A 17,400-nucleotide genomic window follows, 5' to 3' on the forward strand; every position below is an offset into this window, starting at 1 on the left:
CAGTGAAAATTACTTTATATGTCTAAGCAATTACAATAAACCAAGCAACATAATTTAATAACTCAGCAAATGGACTCTGTAGTCAGAGAAACAGGATTCAATTCTGGCTTTGAAACTTACAACACGTGACTTTTAAAAAGTTACAGTCAAGTAACCTTAACAGTACTAATCTACAGTGAAAACAATATGTAAGACATTGTGCATGTAATAATTAGCACCCCACCTCTCAAAAGTGTTAATTATCTCAATTATCATTTTAGTCACAATTTCTGTGTGATTATTTGTGATTCATTTATGTCCTGTAAAATAATTGAATAAGTAGAAGTCTCTTTCATCAGTATGGTCGATCTTTTTCCCCAGGTTTGTTCCAATTTTTAAGTACTTTGATTGTTTATAATTAAGTTTATCTTAACATTTTACAGAAACTACCTCATCCTGACATTTAGTAAAAATCAGGCTGCTTTTATTCAATCTAAATAAGTGTGTAAGGAATTGCATTTGGCCTTTATTGGGCAATGAATTACTTTTTAAACATCTATTTGTAAAGACTGGGCAAAATATAAATCAACATATTACTAGACACAAAAAAACACACCATGTACTGATTATAAAAATCCAAAATGAATGATTCCTTGTCATGATGTTTGTGGATTCAACATTAAATTATTTAGATGTATAAACCCAGCTATGCATGTGTATATACACATTTGATTAATTTCCTACAGGCAACAATTTAAGAAATCCTTCAACATATTTCATATTTTATGATAGTTTTTAAACATGAATTATTCAAATAAAAGCACTATTTTTCTCTCACATAGAAATATTAATCATAACAAACACTAATTTCCACTTGGTTTGTTGTATATTAGTTGACCTTCAGTGCATCACATCTGGGCATTTGTTTGTCCCACTGTATGAGACAGGCTGTTAGAGAGACAGGAGAGTAGTGACACATATCTTCTGTCAGCCGGAAAGTCGTGCATCCTTTAGTGGGGAAGCCAGATGGCTCTCAACAAAGTGGCCTGCCATAGATGGGTAACAGAAGGAGAAATTGAAAACCATAAATTCAGGACCAAAATAAACAATATCTGTTACCTTCACAGGCTGCCCTGTGAAGGCTCAGAGTGAAACTATAGTGGAAAAAGTATCTCATCAATGTGTCATTTCAGGTTTGAACAGGAAATTCTCACACCAAACTGAGTCAGTTTATTTCATCTCACACCTCCAGAATACAGGAGACTTTGGGCTCCAGCTGAACAGACAAAACACCTCTAAGTGTGTCATTTAGTCTGTCCACTTACAAATGCTTCTGGGGAATTATTGTTTTCATATTGTAACATATGGGGGCATCCTTCACTCAGTGTTGCCTATGTCCTTCCAGACATCCCCTTTATTCACCAGTGATGATGAATCACAGCCTTCGATTCCTCAATGTCCATGTTCACGAACCTCCTGCAACCTGGCCACTCAGTACCTTTGCCTCCCATCTCCACATGACTTCTGCACTGTGCCTCAGCCAATCACCCCATGGGAATGCATTGGTCTTTGTCATATGTTTAAATGTTTCATCTCAGAAGTACGTTTTTACTTTATTTATTGGGGTTACATTGGTTAATAATGTTATATAGGTTTCAAGGGTAGCCCTGGCTGGTGTGGCTCAGTGGACTGAGTGCTGACCAAAGGGTCACTGGTTAGATTCCCAGTCGGGGCACATATCTGGGTTGTGGGCCAGGTCCCCAGCAGGGGGTACATGAGAGGTAACCACGCAGTGATGTTTCTCTCCCTCTCTTTCTCCCTCTTTCTCCCTCTCTCTAAAAATAAATACAAAATTTAAGAAAAAGACTATATAGGTTTCAAGGGTAGGTTTCTCTGCTACTTCATCTGTATATTGCATTGTGTGCCCATCACCTAAACTCAGATCATCTTCCGTCACTATACATTTGGCCCACTTTACTCCCCTCTATCACCTTTCCCTCTGGTAACCACCATACTGTTGTCTGTGTTTATCAGCTTCATTTTTATATCCCACATATGATTCTACTCAAAATTGTGTTACTAAGGACTCCCATCATCCACAAATACCCTTATCTGCACAGCTTACTTGTTCATCTCTTTCAGACATGAAAACAGAATTAGTCTCTCTTTGTTGGCATTAGCCTCTCTGGCTTTGTCTCCAACTCCATTTGGCTCTAATGTGTCCATCTGCTTCTTCCTTCTCCTTCCTCCTTATCTGGCTTGATTGCATAATAGTTTTCACTTCTGCCAATACACAAACTCCCTTGAACTTTCTTTTGGTCCCAGTGTTCAACATAATCATTATCTTACAATGAAATTAATTATCTCTTTCTCTCTTTGGGTGTCTGAGGAGCCAAGTGCTGTAAAACAGGTCAGATTTATTAGAATACAACTTCATGGTGACTAACATGAAATTGCTTTAGATGTCTGGTCAAGATGGCAACATAAGGAAATGTGGTACACAAATCCTTCCACAGCCACGTCAAAATTACAATTAAACTACATACCAATCATCATTTAGCCCCACCTAAAATCTAGCTTATTGGAATTCCTACAACAAGAGATTTAAAGAAGAAGCCACATCAAGACTAGCAGGAAGGAAGAGATGAAGAACAGACTAGTCCCATACCCACATGTGTCAGATAAAAACTGGGAGGGATCTTGGGTGTGGAAATCCTCCTTGAGTAACAAAGGGTTATAGCTCCACACCAGGCCTCCTAACCCAGGGTTCCAAAGTCAGAGAAGTCCCCATAACTTGTGGTCGTAAAAACCAGCAATCCAGTGGGGATTGTGGCCAAGAGAGATGGAGGACTCCTGGAGTTCCAGGCAGTCCTTCTTAAAGGGCCCATGCATGAATTTGGTTGGACTCACTCCCTCTGAGCTCCAGCACTGGAGCAGCAGCTGGAAAAGGACCAGAGACATACAGGGAGGAGCTGAATTGCCTGGCATCTGGGTGAGAGGTGGGGAAGCAGCCTTCTGCCAGACAAAGTGCTACCAGAAGCCATGGTTTTTATTCTGAGATCCCCCATACATACACAGAGCTGGGAGGCAGGAACTGCATCTGAGTCTCCAGCAAGCTGGCTCTCACTCTTCTCCAAGCCCTGGAAATTCCCATATACTCCACCCTAGCCAACCTGTGGGCCCACCCAAGCCATTTCCAGTGGCTTTATCATGCAAATGACCTTTCTTGCTTCATGCTTTTGACTCTCCAAAAATCTCTCAGACAAGCAGTATCTGGCTTCTGCATTCCCTATACCTCTTCCTAAGTGGCCCCAGGCCCAGCACTAGCAACAACCAGCCTTGGTTCACATCTTGGCTTCTGCTGGCTTCACACCTCCAAACCCAGCACAAGTAATGGCTATCTTCAGATCACTCTGTAGCTCCTGCTGGATGGTTCCAAACAGGGCTCAGGAAGTGGCTGACCTTGTAGCTTCTGGGAAGCCCCAGAACCATTGTACTGGGTGGACAGCTTCAGACCTCATGGGATAACAACCCTATTACCACCATGAGTCACATACTCAAGGGAAAGACTTGCTAAGTACCCAAGTCCCACAGAAGCAAGTCTTACTCTGTAGGATTGGCTCCTATCCAGCAGCTCCTCCACTGTAATTGTAGCTGGTTCTCATAGCCATTAGGCCTGGGGGTCAGTCCCTCCCAGTAATGCCAAAGCAATCAAGACTCAACTATAAGAGGACACAAGGGTGCACCTGCAGCACACAGGTCAGGTGACTAGGGAGGTTTCACCACTGGGTCCCTCAGGACACAGAGTACACAAAACAATTCTACTAAGTCTGGGAGATGTAGCAACTCTACCTATTACACAGAAACAAATACAAGGAAGCAGAGACAAAGAAATGCATCCCAAATGAAAGAACAAGAAAAATCTACAAAAAAAATAACTAAATGAGATGGAGGCAAGCATACTACCAGATACAGAGTTTAAAACAATGGTTATAGGGATACTCCAGGAACTTAATGAGAACTTCGAGGAACCGAGAACTTCAATAGCAACCATAAGAAACAGCCAGTCAGAAATGAAGGGTATACTAACTGAAATGGAGAATTTACAGGGAATTGATAGAAGTGTAAATGAAGCTGAAAATCAAATAAGTTATTTGGAATACAAGAAAGCAAAAAACACTTAATCAAAAGAGTAAAAAAATAAAAGAATCTGAAAATGAAGATAGTGTAGAACGCTTCTGGGACAACTTCAAATGTACTAACATCTGCATCACTAGGGCATCAGTGGAAGAAGAGAGTGAGTAAGAAATTGAAAACCTATTTGAAAAAATAATGACAACAGTTCCCTAATCTGGTGAATGAAATAGATATATATGACAAGGAAGCACAGAGAGCCCTAAACAAGATGAACCCAAAAGGCCCACACCAAGATACATCACTATTAAAAACCAAACACTTAAAGACAAAGAGGGAATCTTAACAGCAGCAAGAGAAAAGCAGTTAGTTACCTATAAGAAAGCTCCCATAAGACTGTCAGTTGATTTATCTATAACAACCACACCTAAAACGAAAGCAAACTAAAAGGACAGCTAGATCAGGAGTGGAAACATAGAAATGAAGATCTCAAGGAGGGTTAGCAACAGGGGAGTGGGAGGAGGAGAAGGGGGGAGAAGGTACAGAAAATAAGTAGCATAGACAGTAAATAGAAAATAGATGGGGGGGCAAGAATAGCATGGGAAATATAGAATCTAAAGGACTTGAGACACATGGTCATAAACTAAAGGGGGGGTAATGGTGGGGATGAGGGGTAGGGTGGAGGGGAATAAAGGGGGAATAGAACAACTGTAACAGCATAATCAATTAAAAAATTAAAAAATATAAAAAAATAAAATAAAATAAAAAAAGAAACTCTGCAGGCCAGAAGGGATCAGCAAGAAATATTCAAAGTGATGAAGAGCAAGGACCTATAACCAAGATTACTATACACAGCTAAGCTGCTGTTTAGAATCAATAGATATATAAAGATTTTTCCAGACAAGGAAAAATTCAAGGAGTTCATCATTACCACACTAATATTGTACGATATATCAAAGGGTCTTCTATAAGAAAAAGAAGAAGAAAAGATAAAAAGTATAAACAATAAAATGTCAATACATACCTGTTTATCAACAATTGAATAAAAAAGTAGTATAAATGAATAAACAGAAAAGAAATAGAATCATAGATAACAAAGTACAGTTTGATGGTTGCCAGATGGAAGGGTGATTTGGTGGATGGGTGAAAAGATAAAGAGATTCTGAAGTAAAAATTTGTCTTTACAAAAATAGTCATGAGGATGTAAAGTACAGCATAAGCAATAGAGTCAATAATATTCAAATAACTATGTGTGGAGTCAGATGGGTAAGAAATGTTCCGGATGATCGCTTAGAAAATTATGTAATGTTTCAGTGTGTAGAACTGCAACATACAGTATCTCAAGTGTAATTGAAAAATAAAAATAATGAAATAATTTAAAAAGGAAAAAAGTAAGTACTTTAATGCTGATAGGAACTCCTGTACATTTTTCAGGTCACTACTCTTTCACATTCTCTGAAATTAATTTTATCACACATTCCCCATTCATTGTAAATTTCTGACTCTTCCACATCCTCTCTTATTCTCAGAAGGTGACCTACTTCACACATAAATAGAAACAAACCATCAGATTATCAGACTGAAAATCTCTCTGCTTTCTCCTATTATGCATGCATCTTCTCCTCTATTAGAAGGATGTGCTCTTCTTCCTCTTCCAAAAGGTCAATATCATCTGCATTTGGATCCATCTACTCCTGCTACCCGAGATTCACACACTATTCATCATTCCTCTTCCCTCTGGCATATTCAATGTTTTCTTAGTAGTATCCTGCTCACCAGCTTACCTAATATCTGCAGTTTCTTTCATTCTTAAAAAAAAGAAAAGGTCTCAAAGTGCTGTCTGCATTTCATCTCTATTTCTTACATTTATTCCCACTGTTCAAGCCATTACAAACTGGCTCCAGGCTCAGTGACTCTGGCATCAACACTCATTTGGTTCCAAGTCATCTCACTTTACTAAGTGTGTCCTTTTATTTTGCTCTTTTTTCCTTTGCTAACAGGTTTATTTTACTTAATGATTTCTGGGAAAGCGCTGATATGGCACAAAACTGAAACATTGAATTACTAAATTTGTGTGAAAGGGTGAAGTTATAGCATTTGGTTTGTTTTTATATCCTTTGTGTAACTTGTGTCTTAGACTCTATCTTGATTTTTCTTACCTTTACATTTGCATTTTTTATTCTTGTGCAAATACAGTTGTCTCCATTTTCACACACACCACACCCATGAACTTACTCCCTTTGGTTTTGTCCATGTGTCCTTTACACATGTTCTTTGATGAATCTTCCCCTAATTTCCCCCATTATCCCTCTCTCAATGAAGACTACTTTTATTTCACTTATAATTGAGCTCTGATAGCATTCAACACCATATACTGCTCACTCCCTTCTTAAACACTTCTTTCCTTATTCTGTATTTTCTTAACATCTTCACATTCACTGTTTGATCACCTGCCTATGTACTGAAAATGTTTATCCCTTTAAGTTTCCACTCATTTATTTTCTTGTCAAGGAGCATCTCCTCTTACTGTTTCAAATATTAACAACTAAAACTCAACACCTCCAAAGTAAAAACAAAGTACAAAATATCATCTTCCCTAAACATGTTCTTGGAATAACAAAAGTCACTATTTCTCATCTTCTTAAAAGAGAACAAAACCTGGAGTTCTCCTGCTTATCTCATGCTCTGCACAGCTGTGTCAACCACAAGGCCTGTCTAATTTTAAAGAGTGAAGGAGACTCAGACTGTCTGCCTTTGCCCTGACCACGTCTTTGCAGCTCCCCCTGGTAGCACACTGGCTCCCATCTCTTAGCTCCTGCCACTCCTGTCTTCCTTCATTGAGGGTCCGTTTCTGATAATATCAGTGGGTTTTTACATTTTCCTCTCTTTTCTTTGCCTAAGTTACAATAGAAATTCAAATTTTTATACCCACTCCCTCAGATACTCCCTCAGATAACCTTTAAAGAACTGTGAAACCAGGTCAATTTTCCTTATTATATTTTGATTGCACATATTTGTAATTTACCTTTTCACTTGTAGAATAACCAAAATTGTAAATTTAAAATAATTTCTGTGGTTTTTGACAGATATGCTTTCCCCAAAAGCTCTAAGTTCCATCTCGATAAATTCTATGTTCGTTATTGTTTATCATTTTATGGCTTGACATACTGTAGACAACCAAAAATGCTACTTAAAATTGTTATCAGGCAATTTATTAAAAAATGTTCAAAAACTTGAGTTTGAACAACATGAGATACTTTTAGGGGAAAAAACAAATTTATCTCTCTATGCCTAAGAATTTATAAGTGAATTAAATAGTAAACTTAAGTTATATATATGTGGAAAGAAAACAGAAAATTTATTTGTAATCTTTGTTTGAGAAAGGCCAAAACCAATGTAAAATAAAGACAAAGTTTAAAAATAAGGCCATGTTTGGCCATAAAAACAGATATTTATAATTTATGTAACAGGTGATAGATATATAGTCACGTATATATTAAGAGCACATACACATGAATAACCAAAGACAGGCAATTTGGAAGATGGGAAAAAAGCATGAATAGACATTTAACAACCACACACAAAAAAGACACAAAATTGATTGAAATGCAAAAAAGAAAAAAGAACTAAGTTCTTACTGCTAACAAGTAAAATGCAATTTAAATAAATTTAAGATAACTAATTTAAGTCATCATATTGGCAAAATTAATGAGCTACTACTATATCAGAAAAGAGACATTAGGATGGGCAAATGTATTTTTCAGGATTATGTAGAAAGTTTTGAGTATGAAAGTCAGCAAATTTTCTCTATACATAAATTTCTCATACTTTATAATGAAGTAATGGCTCTGGGGAGTCAAAAAAGTACATAATAAGATTTTTAGATCTTAATGACTGATGACTTTCAAAAGAGAAATGTTTAAAAATTCATTCCATACCAAAGTTTAGCATAGTCATTAAAAACAATAAGAAATAAAGTGTACTCAATGGCATTGAAGTCATTCTAATACATATATTTTTTTAAAATAGCCATTTAGTAACTCATTTTGTGATCATGAGAATCACATGATTATGGGAAAAATACCCTGTATTGATTAAAATATGAGAAATATAATTTCTATAATATAGGTAAATATATAGATATACTGTATATGTTATATATTAAATACCATATATATGATATATACATGTATAAAACATACAGTGAAGCCTGATAATAAGAAAATAAATTTCTTTCTAGAATTGTTAATTAATAGTCATCCCCCCAGATTTATAATAATGTATTTGCTATATTTATTTCCAATTGCCTGAGAAATGAAGCTGAAAAGATATAAAATATTGCTCTGAAAAAAATGGGAACTAGCCATCCCAAAAGAAGTAATGGGTAAAGGGAGAAAGAAAAAGGGGGTGAGAGAGGGGGTTGGTTGCCAGAGAAGAGGGACCATGCCAGCTGGGGCCTTGACCTGGGAGCTTGGAAACTCTGATGCAACTGCCCGACATCTGTCACTCCTCCTCTTCACCTGATCTGTGGGGACCGAGCAGGGAGGAACCCAGGGCTGAGGTGTCAAATCTGAGACCATCGTATTGTTGTAGGTTGTAAGGATGGAGGAAAAAAATGCTCTAATTGAAGAGATGAGCAGTATTTCCACTACACATAGAATTGTCTCCCATACACATAGTCTCGATAAAGCAGGATACAGATGTCCTAAAGAAGTTCTCAGTTGACCTTCAGGTTTTTAGAAGACCTGTGACTTAGCCTATAGGAAAATTCTGTCTTTATTAGGGCTTACACTTCTAGTTGACCAGCATTCCTACTGGGCATCTCAGTGTGATCCCATGAACCATGACAACTCTGTTAACCCGAAGTACCAAAAGTTGTATCTGGGTCATTTTGCACAGTCATAATGACTTTAATGCCTGTGATGCTGTTCTCTCTCAGAACAGTACAAGGCATCTTACTGTGAATGAGACCTTCAAGTGATTCTGGAATTTCTGGGCCATGCTGTCACATAATTCCTGTCAGCTTGGATTTGCAGTCTCAGAAAGGTCACCATAAAGAAGGAAAGAATAGATGCGGTGGAAGTAGGACCTGTGATAATTCAACCAACTTTTACAGCCTGCTCCCTTGACCATTTATCCTAAATTTAATCCTGTGCCACATACAACCCGAACAGCTACATCAGGAAAGCCACCAGACTCCTTACCTCCACATGGCTGTCAGTTACTTAACTATGTCAGCATCACCAACAATTCACTAAGTAGCTGACAATCTTCTGCCAATTGCCAATATAGCATTCAGAGGATTTCAACAAGAGCCCAGAAACATTGAAGTCAAACCAGAATTTGCACATAGAAATAATTCTTCAAATTGCATTTCTGTAGACCTCAAACCTCCAGAAGTTCCTCTCTGACCGAGAGCCAGACTTCAAACAGAAATCAGCCCACTGCTCACTCAGCTGCGAACAACACAAATATTAATATGGTGATGTTCAGCAATTAAGCTAAGATTTTTTTATATATTTCAGCTACTGCCATCACAATCAAGACTTTTCCTGCCCACAGACTCTGAAGCATCTGCCGTCTGCAGGAATACAAGTATGAGTGGGCAAGTGAGCAAAAATGCCAGCTTCATTCTTCATCACACCTCCCACAAGCCAAGCCATAAGCACTACCTGCAATTTCTTCTTCAGGGCTGGTCATTCAACCCAAGACAAAAGATGCTTTTAGAACTATAGTTTCTCCAAATAAACCCCCTGCAGTGTCACTAGGGATGGTGTTCCCACTTTTCAACTTTCAAATCTTGCAAACTGGTGTGGTCACTAAACATAAACACTCTTCAGTACTTTATAGACCCTACTTTAGTACATGTGGGTCGTATAGGTGAAGTGCAGAAGTTGAGTAGCATTTACAGCCACTGCCTACCCACAGGTTTTCCTGGAAGACCACAAGGCCAGTCTACTAGAACAACTTCAAAGACAACTTGAGATTCAACAGAGTTGGACAGATAAACTAAAATCTGAGATTAATGATATGAAGAATAATACAACTAGGCACCTGAAGAGGTCAAATTCCTAATCCTAAATACTTTCATTTAAAGAAATGCAGCAGTTGAGAAGGTATAATAGACAACTCCAGACTGAGATGGATGGCTTATAGACATTAATTGTTTTTCCAAGTATTAGAATCACATTTTAATCTCAGGACTATGTATAACTTTTAAGACAATATTGAATTTATAGATTCAGTGTCACCAAAATTCAAAGATCACAGGTCACCATTGACACACGAAGAGCTCAAGACATAAAGGATGAGGTCGAAGCCCAGTCCAATTGCACTGCTAACACCTTCGCCACCATCAGCCTCAATCCAGTCTGAACAGTGTGAGAGTCCAAGGCATTTCTGAGCCAAACGCCTGTATATATTGTCTGAAACCAAAGCTAAAGTTCAGGAAGGTATTCTGACATTAGAAGAAAAGTTTCACCAATACATAGGATGTTTTTCAGATTGAAAATGTGACCACATGCTGTTGTGCTAACCTTAAAGGTCAGCCCACAGAGCTGAGACTATCTCGTTCTAATGTTATGGGTAGTTGAAATTCACAGCATGCAAGTTCAGCCTCTGAGAGGTTTGTACACTGCCTACAGTATCCTGTTATGGGAAATTTAGTAATCCACTCCATTACTTCATGGATATTAGTATCATTTCTAATGAAAGAGTTCATTGCACCTTGATATAATCCATATCTACATAATCCCTAATCTTTCAGATCCCCTCCACTTATGTATGCATGGGCAAATTTTGTATGCTGAGAAGTATGAAAGCTTAGTCTTCTTTCTCCGTCCCTTCTAAAGTATTTGTTAATATCTTTACATCAATCTCATTTCCTCTGCTCAAGTCTTATTCACTTTGTTGCTCTAAAAATTTCTCTATTTTGTCCACTTTTTCGTATTTCTGTTGTCAAGAAATATGTTTGCAGAAATAGCTGGACTGCAAACTTTCCTTTCGGCAATTCACACATAATTAAGGCCATTATTTCAGCCAACCAGTAAATAGCACCTGTGACCATGTTGACATCATAGGCTGAGCAGCACATCCCCTGAAAGCCACAGAGTCCACCACAGCACTAGCAGTGCTGGTGTTTGCTGCACGCCTACAGTCGTGAGCAACAATGCACACTGCACACACCCACTCACAGTGATTTTTCTATTTATTCTTCTATTATACGTATCTTTGTATACATTCAAATTATTGGTTGTATTTCATTTGTGTTTCCAAGGATAGAAATTATACCACCTCTTTTTCAGTTGCTCATAGCACCTGAGAGCTGACAAATATTTTATCTTTTTGTTGTTGTTGTTACTTGACAGACATATGAAAACGAGACAGAAAGGCTTTAAGTTTTTTAAATTATTTTTATTTTTTATTTAATTATTGTTCAAGTACAGTTTTCTGTCTTTTACTCCCATCCCAGCCTGCCCTGTGCTCCCCACTTCCCTCCCATTTCCACCCCCCTTAATTTTTGTCCATGTGTTCTTTATACTAGTTCCTATAAATCCTTCCCCTTTCCTCCCTGAAATTCCCTCCCCTCTCCCCTCTGGTCACTGTCCTCCTATTCTCTATTTCAGTGTCTTTGTTTTTATTTTGCTCGCTTGTTTGTTTTGTTGTTTAGCTTCCTGTTAAAGATGAGATCATATGGTATTTGTCTTTCAACACCTGGCTTATTTCACTCAGCACAATGCTTTCCAGTTCCATCCATGTTGTTGCAAAGGCTAGGAGCTCCTTCTTTGTTTCTGCTGCATAAAATTCCATTGTGTATATGTACCATAGTTTTTTGATCCATTCATTTACTGATGGGCACTTAGGTTGCTTCCAGCCCTTGGCTATTGTAAATTGTGCTGCTATGAACATTGGGGTGCATAGGTTCTTTTGGATTAGTGTTTCTGGGTTCTTAGGACATAATGCCAGCAGTGGAATTGCTGGGTCAAAAGGCAGGTCGATTTTTAGTTTTCTGAGAAAATTCCATACTGTTTTCCATAATGGTTGTACCAGTCTGCAATCCCACCAACAGTGAACTAGGGTCCCCTTTTCCCCACAACCTCTCCATTTGTTGTTTGTTGCTTTGTTTACAATGGTCATTTGTTTACGATGGTCTTTGTTTACAACCGGTGTAAAGTGCTATCTCATTGTGGTTTTAATTTGCATCTCTCTGATAGCTAGCAATATTGAGCATCTTTTCATGTGTCTCTGGAACCTCTGTATGTCCTCCTTGGAAGAGTGTCTGTTCAAGTCCAGAAAGGCCTTAACTTTTAAGTCCTTAAGGGAGAGATGGGGCAGGTGCCAACAGAAGAAACCAAAAGGTAGATGGGGCTGGAGCACCCAGCTCCCCAAGCTTCATTTCAACTCAGATTTCTCCAGTTTCAGAGACAAACTGTGAGCTTGGCAGGCCCCACCCTGTTCCATCCACAAATAGCTTTGGCACCTCTGAGATTAACACCCTTAAGGAGATGTGTTTGTGTTTTCAGCTGAGGTTGAGAGGGGGGTGTTTAATAGGCCAAGAGTGAGAGGAGAGCTGATCATCTTTCCAGATTGGCTCAGCAAAAAGGGGACCCTGGTTCTGTCATGTTCCCTGAGCATTTATCTCCAGAGCTGGGCTCACTGCTCTGCTGTGACGATTGCAGTAGCTGGGGCCCGACCTTCTGACTACTCATCAGGAAATTGCACTGTAGGCAGCAGTGTTGAGCCATATTTGGTGGGAGGACTGCTTGTTGCTCCCACACAACAGGGGCCCTTGTTTACTTTCCTGAACCCATATTTCCCCAGATTGAGTGACAGTCCGGGAGAGGACATGGGGTGAATGCAGGAAGTCAGAACGCTCTCAGCTGTTAAACACACACTTTACTCAATCCTGCTGCTGGAGCCGAGCTTAGAAGTGTTCAGCCCCTGCACAGAAGCCGCGTTGGTGTATGTGAGTGGCTCATGCGGTGGACCACATGCAAGCACTGCCACTGGGGTCAGGCTCCCTAGACACGGGTTCACTTTTATGCAGCTCCAGCGTGATTTGATTCTGCTTGTCTATCCTTCGACCCAGAGAATTTCCTCTGGTAGTTTCTGTAGCTGCCTTTCTCAGAGCAGCGCCCTTCCAGTTCCAAGATCTGACAAAAGAGCTGTTGAAGAACAGTTTTCGAAGAGGGCAGCGGGCACGTGTCTCAGCCTGTAGAGGCATTTTATAGGATCTGCTTCTCATCTAATGTATGTATGATCCTCCCTGTCTTTCCTCATGTGCACGTTCTCAGGACATGAGAGTTTCCATTTGTTTTCTGGTTTTCAATGTTCTATTGAATTTATGAGGTTGACACTGGTACTGAAGCAATACAGACTTCAAATACAAACACAACTCTGGAGCACATCATCTGCGTATCGCATCATGGGCTCACCAGCAAAGTCATCTCCTTCCATCACCATTTGTTCACCCTTTATCCACTTCTGCTGCCCCACCCCCCTTTCCCTCTGGCAATGAGAATACTATTTTCTGTGTGTTTTCTTGTTTGTTGTTTATTGGCTTTGGTGTTGTTGTGGGGTCTTTTGCATAATTCCCACAACTTTTTTTCACGCAAGCTCTCTCCCCTCTGCTAGCGGTCAGTCTGTTCTTTGTATCTATGAATCTGTTTCTGTTTTGTTGTTAATTTCGTTGCTTACGCACCACACGTAAGGGAAATCATATGGTATTTGTCTTTTTTTTACTGGCTTATTTCACCTAGCGTAACACTCTCCAGTTCCATCCATGTTGTCACAAAAGGTGTTTTCTTATTTTCTCTTTTTATAGTTCATTATTTGTGTATAAAAATGTCACAGATTGATGAATATTAATTTTGTGTCCTAATTTACTGAATTCACTTATCTGTTCAAGTACTTTTCTTGGTGGAGTCTTTAAGGTTTTCTATACACAACATCATGTCACCTGTAAATAATGAAGTTTTTCTTCTTTCCACTTTAATTCTTTTGTATTTTTTAATTACCATTTGCATTTAATATCATTCTTGTATTAGTGTCAGGTGTACAGAATAGTGGTTAGACAATCAAACGCTTTACAAAGTGTTCCCCCTGATATTTCTGGGACCCACCTTGCACCATTACAGTATATTGACTGTATTTCCTATGCTACACTTTACACACCCATGTTCCAAGGAAGAAGCTTATACCTAGACATTCTACTATTTAGATACCGAATTATCTATAGACATAGGAGAGTGAAAGGAGGGGAAAGGACAACTGTGATATTTCTTTCTACTTCAGCGCTGCTCCTTAACTCATGAATTTTTAGTTTGTGTCCACATTTTTTGGTTTTTAAAATGTTTAAATCCATTTGGAGTGTTATGTTGGTTTTATTATGTTTCATAGTTGGTTTTTATGGAGGAATTTCCATCAGCTTAAACGTTTTGATTCTCCTTTTCTGTCTTATATCTTCAGTTTGGTGAAAAATACCTTTTGTGGACTGGAAATGTGATCGGGAACTTTATTTGATTCCTAGGACAAGAGCGCCCTCTCTTGTCAATATATTGCAGTGCAGCTGCTACAGTGGATTTCAGGTAGAGGAAGGTGGGTGTTTTTTAAGACGTCATTCTGCCTAACACCCCCCAGTACCCTCCCTGCTTTGCTCAGACAGACTTGCTCCTTTTTCCCTTCACTGCACAGATTTCAGATGTGTTTTTTCCCTTCTTTCTATCTTTTTCTCCCCAGAGTGTTGCCTTTCCAAGGTGGATTCTCAAGAGTCCTAAGTGCATTTTCAAGTCTTTTCCTCGTACCCAGCCCCCAACCTTCTGGGATTCCCCTTCAGGGTTTTCACAACGAGTGTGCTTTTCTCTCTCTGCAGGGGTCCCCAGTTTCTCTAAAACCCTAGGGCTTCATAAAAGGTTAGTTACAACTCATTACACTAGAAATTGGTTGTTATTTTTCTATTTACAGGGGATTTGAAGTTTTATTGTTTTCTGGCTCCTAGTCATGCTAAGCGTATATGAATTTTGGGTTTATTTTTTCATTTCATAGCTATAGTTTTTTTTAATGATGTAATGAATTTATTTATTTATTTATTTATTTATTTATTTTTAATCTCAACCATATTTTTGTTTATTTTGTCAGTATTTTGTAGTGTTCAATATATATATTTGGTACATTTTTTCTTTTTTCTTTTAATTTTATTTAGTTATTTTTCAAGTACAGTTTTTTGTCTATTTTTCCCATCCCAGCCTCCCCTGACCCTTGCTCCCCACCTCCCTCCCATTTCCACCCCCCTTAGTTCTCGTCCCTGTGTCCTTCCTATTTGTTCCTCCAAATCCCTCCCCCTTTTTCCCCTTAACTTCCCTTCCTTCTCCCCTCTGGTCACTATCCCCTTGTTCTCTATAGTTTTTAAAGATGTTTTGGAAATTTGGATTTAGGTAACTGCCATTACCCACCCCTTCTCTCTCACACAGTATTCTGTGGATGGGCTCTCTACCCACTTTTGAAGTTATGAAGGAAAACAGGAACTGCCCCTGCCTTGCCTTTCTTTGCTCATGACCTTCATGTCATGAGGCAACAATAAAAACAAAAGGGCAGAACGTTATCAATGTTTTGTTTCTCTAAAATCTGCTTAGCTTTAGTAAGTTATTTTAATTTCTTATCTAGAAATTAGAATCATATTAATCTATCATGGATTTTGCTAATAAAGAATAATCATACTGTCAAGAAGATATTTAACAACAGAAAAGATGGAGAATTATAGTCATTTAAGAGAATGTGAAAATGTAGGTTATTTAATTAATTACAAGATGAAAACAGAATTTTCACATGGATTAGCCAAGGCATTCCCTGATGACTTTTTGTAAATACGCAGCCCCTCCTTTGACTCTGCAAATTACCCTTCAGGCTTTATTTTTTTCACTAACACTCAGGAGCATCGATTACATATATAATTTACTCATCCCTATGTGTCTTTTTTTCCTACATAATTCCACTCCACGTGGACAGTGACTCTTCTTAGCTTTGTTCATTTATATATTTTCAGGTTCTAGAAGACAACCTGGCCTAAAGGAGAGGCTTAACAAATACTTGTTGAAAACAAAAATTTTAAAAATCACATTCTTGAACCAATATAATTATAATCTTAAGTTCAGTTAAGAAATGTGTCTTATACATATCAGGAAACTTCCAGCTCTCTATTTTGTTGGTAATATCTCCAATACAACTGCTATCAACAGCCCATTACAGAGCCTGTAGAAAGGTAAATGGTTATTACGTATAGTGGACCGGATGCTGCTACTTCCCATCTGCCAGGCACCCACCCAGCTTCTAGAGCCAAAGTGCCACTAGTGATAAGCACACCAGCATCAGGCCCGTGCTCTAAACCTTTACCCAGGGGGAGACAGAGGCCACAGAACAGAGTTCCAAATTCTTCACACAAGGAATTAAGGGATGTAGTGAGCAAAGCAAAAAGCCCCCAAAGATGTTCACATCCTAACTCCCTTGTGAATTTGTTCCCTTGACAGTAAGTCCCAGGTGCATCAGTTAATTGGCTCACCCTATTTCACATGCTAAATTCAGAAAGAAGAAAGATGCCCCCTCCCCATCCTCCTAGGTGAAATGCAAAGGGGAAGTAACACTTAGCTTCACACTGCCTGCCTTTCCCCTGGTCTCAGTGTACGCCACTCCATCTTGGGAAAAGTTGGGTTTTAACTACTAAACATGAATTATTCTTTTTATTGTCTCTAAAGTCGTGGGAATATAATGTTCATACCAGCAGCGGCCATCTTGTGACTTCAAGTAGGTGATCTACCTAATAATGAAGTCAGTCAACATAAGACAAGAGATTTTTAAACACATTTTAAATGTGGGCAAATACTTTATTTCATGAAACTGAAACTTTCAGAGCTTCACTAGCAAATGCAGATTATTTTTTAAATATAGATTGTTACCTGAGCACCAACTTTCTGTCTGGTTGTTAAGTATTCTAGATCTCTTTACCTTTTGTTTCTATGTAGTGGTGGTGTGTAAACTTTCCCTCGTCATTAATGTTGCCTTATGGATGCTTTGTCACTGAAACTACTGGGAGGTGACAGGAATAAAATGACCGAAATGCCCACCCAAGTGGGTTGCTCCTCCTGCAAATAAACAGTATCAGGTTAAAGTCACTTTCAAAATGCTGTGCTATTTGAATTTTCTCAAAGCATTGCCACTGCCCAAAGATGAAATCAATTATATCTCTCTTCTTTATGTCTTTAGAAATTCCTTGCTTTTTCTTCTTTAAAACAAAAC

The sequence above is a fragment of the Artibeus jamaicensis genome, unplaced genomic scaffold (assembly GCF_021234435.1).
Source record: "Artibeus jamaicensis isolate MK-2021 breed Jamaican fruit bat unplaced genomic scaffold, CSHL_Jam_final contig_233, whole genome shotgun sequence".
Classification (NCBI taxonomy): domain Eukaryota; kingdom Metazoa; phylum Chordata; class Mammalia; order Chiroptera; family Phyllostomidae; genus Artibeus; species Artibeus jamaicensis.